This window comes from Apteryx rowi, unplaced genomic scaffold (assembly GCF_003343035.1).
Source record: "Apteryx rowi isolate R43461 unplaced genomic scaffold, aptRow1 scaffold_254, whole genome shotgun sequence".
Taxonomy (NCBI): domain Eukaryota; kingdom Metazoa; phylum Chordata; class Aves; order Apterygiformes; family Apterygidae; genus Apteryx; species Apteryx rowi.
This window is the reverse complement of record NW_020448908.1, coordinates 154,115-157,627: the sequence shown is the minus strand read 5'-3', so window position 1 is coordinate 157,627 and position 3,513 is coordinate 154,115. Positions and strand designations below refer to the sequence as shown.

The 3,513-nt window shown below is 38.1% G+C and overlaps 1 protein-coding gene across 6 annotated transcripts in view; it reads right to left on the bottom strand.

The window, feature by feature from the left end:
* The window catches only part of KDM4B (lysine demethylase 4B), a 94,670-nt gene that overhangs the window by 90,625 nt on the left and 532 nt on the right, over nucleotides 1-3,513 (bottom strand). The window lies entirely within an intron of this gene.

The following is a 3,513-nucleotide window of genomic DNA, read 5'->3' as shown; positions in this document are numbered from 1 at the left end:
AAAAAAAAAAGGTCCACCAAAAGCCTCTCCACTTCTCTGACCACATATCAGAAATTGCAATAACATCACTTCCAACTATGGAACATCAGAACATCTCAAGAGAGCGTCTTAACGCATCGTCAACTTGCAATATTATCTTTCTAGGCCATTTCCAAGTACAATCTTTTTCTTTTTTTCAAATAGGTTTAAGAAACAACAACCCTGCATGTTCCAAGAAACTGGGAGACATAGCTTGTTCATGAGCCTTCTGAAACAGCAGGAAAAAATATATCAAGTTGCAAGCCATTTCTGCCACGATTGAGGCATACGCTTATATGACACAAAAATAGTACAACAGGACACAAATGTGTTTTCCTGGACTATCAGCCATCCAGTAAGAACATGTTTGAGAAGCTTCATAATTTATAAAAGAGAATAATTTACTCCATGAAAATATAAATGAAAACAAGCACTTTAATAATTAACCCACAGTAATAACTGACTCTACACATAAGTCATGATAAGACACAACATATTTGGTCCAGAAGAAAGAAAAAAAAAAATCTTGATAAGCAATGATCAGTTTACTGAAGAATACTGAAAAGGAAAACACATCCTTCTTACCCTGCAATAATCTTATACAGAGAATAACAGGATATTAAAATCATTAAATCTTTGTACAATGACAACATTTTTGCCAATATTTTGCAGCACTCTAAGATTTCACAGTTTGCTAATGCATCAAACAGACAAACCACCTTCTGGCTTTTGGGGTTTTTTTTTAATAAAAGACAAACAAATTATTTAAAATCGTATCTTGCAGGGCCACAGAAAATCCTGACAGCATCCAAACATATTAAGCGAATCCCTCACTCACAGTGACATATTTAGCCATCATCCATCTTTGAAATTAACAGATGCTATATTGCGAGTAGCGCTGCATATAGCACAGGCAGACAATGAACGGACAGGCAGTAACAGACATTACAGACCCGTTTCAATAGCACAAGATAAAACATTAAAATGCAAGTCAGGAAGGGTGAAAAATTCACCAGTCTGCAGTTCTTCTGCATTGCCTAGAATTAATAAAAATGAAATAAAGTTTCTAGTTCTAATAAGTGCAAAGAGACTTTCATAACGTGTTAACTGGTGCATGGTGTCTCAGCCTGCAGCAAGTCAGTGCTATTATTTCTCCTTAAGTGTGAACTTCCCTATTCGTCGTAATGAGATGTAAACTTTGAAGCCTAATTACAACTACTTGAATGCCAACACATTGCTTATTGTATCACAGCTGAACATCCTACAAGAAAAAATCATAGCTATTAATAAATGTACAAAAAAAACCCATATAACCAACATGCATATCCAGAGTGGCTGGACAAACTGGTTTTCTTAACCCATATAAAATTTCTCAAGTCACATTCTAAAAAATAGCTCAGACTTTTGAGTAGTAGCATATACTTTTGATAATTTAAAATGCTTAGTGTCTGCAGATCAGCAAGACAATCACCCTATCTACTTTATCTGTTAAATGACAGGAGATGATAGTATCACTGGAAATAGTTTTCACTAAATTTGCTCCAACAGCAGTTCAGTTCATTATGCCAACTTACAGCATATTACGCCAGTAAATTATTTTGTCTGGGACCAATAACTAGCATTCTCTACAGAAAATAGGTGGGATTCTCTGTTAAAGGACATCCTTCAATCAATTTCTCATCAAAAAGTTAGTGAAACTTCTTATATAAGGTATTTTTAATGTATAAATACATAACATATATATATTAGATCTTACATGTAAAAGACCATACTCATTCTTAGGTCAAACTTTGAAAGGGGGACCTCTGTGAGTACGTTGTTCTAACTTCATGATATAACTGACTTTTTTTATATAAGACCATATATACATACAGTCTTACTGAATTGTTCAAGCGAATTATCTGTTTTCAGTGAGCAAAAAAGGAATAATACATTACTGAGTGTTGGATGGTATTTCCCTTTCAGAAAAAGTTTCAGCGAGTGTTTTAAATGCGAACAGTAGTTCTGTAACAGAGAATCAAGTACCTCCACCTACATATACTTCACATAGCAGTAACTCCCACCACTGATGGGAAAGAAACTGCCACTGACTTCTTCTGGCATCGGAAGAGTCAGTCTACCTGTCTCAATGTCTTCAGTTATTAAAGGAGAACCTACGAACTAGGAACTTGCTGTCAAAAAGCAGTTACCCCTACGTATGCCAACAATTATTTTATGTAATTGCTGAAATATAACTGTAAGTTTTACATTCTAGTCTTAATACTTCTAGGGACTACGTGGGTTTTAACAAAACAGTAGAAGAATACTAGAAAATAAGTCCAAACCTCAAAAATAGAAAAGCCCATAAGGAAGAAATGACTTCTTTTGTGGAGGAAAAGAAAAAAAACAAACCACACACACACACTATTATAGGTTTCAGATGAACAGCGTTCCTTAAAATTGACTCATTTTGCTTAAAGAACAACTTTTTCCAATTTAACTTTAGAAGGGTTCAACTTGATATAACATGATTAGGTATTTACATTTCCTGAGCACAAAGCCAACCTAGTCATGGACCAAAACTCCAGTGCTCCAGGCTTCAGACAGCAGCACAAAACAGTTTGTGTCCCTGAACAGCACCCGCTCTCTACAGCAGCTTTTATAAAATATACAGAAATATACACGCATAAAACCAAAACTAACTCCTGACTTTAACCCTTCAAAACAAAAGGGTTCAAAATAGTCTTTCTGCGAGATATCTAGCTCCTATGCAACTATACATACCCTCTTAAAGAAAAAAAAAAAAAATCAAAGACAGCGTTAAAGGAAAGCATAAATACCACCTTAATAAGAAGGGTTTCCTGAATAGTTTCCCCTTCCGCCAAGCACTACATCACAGAAGAAAAGAACCTCATGTATTTTCTGCCTATTTAAAAAATGCAACTGAGCCGCTAAAAGCAAGGGAAAGTCAACGGAGCAGGACCGGACAAACGATTTCCGCGGACAGTAACTGCTTAGGAACTGGGCACCTCACTTTTTTATGGTGCAATGTTTGTGCTTAAAACTAGGAGGCAAGCGGAAGGAACCTCTACGTATAAAAGCAAAGGTTTCCATTAACGCTAGGATTATTAAAGGAGGGGGGGGGGCTAGTTTTGACCCCAGACTTTGACAGTCTCGGGAGGAGGGAGGGGGGAAAGCCACTGTCAAATTCCAGCTATCAGCTTTTCGCTAGACCCAGGCCTTTTGCACACTACGACGGGATTAAAACACAGATCTACCGGCCGCTTCCGAGCACGAACACCTCGCTGCGCACAGCGACGGAAAAAAAAATTCCTGCCGCAAACGGCCCAGCGGCTAATTTATTATTCCTTCGTACGAACACATCCGCGACGCACAGAAACAACCGCCCGCAGACGCGGAGCAGCGGCCCAAACCGGGAGGGCTCCTCCCGCGGCTCCCCCTTCCCGGGGGAGGCCAGAGCGGCTAAAATAAATAGGAATAAATAACCCCCCCCCC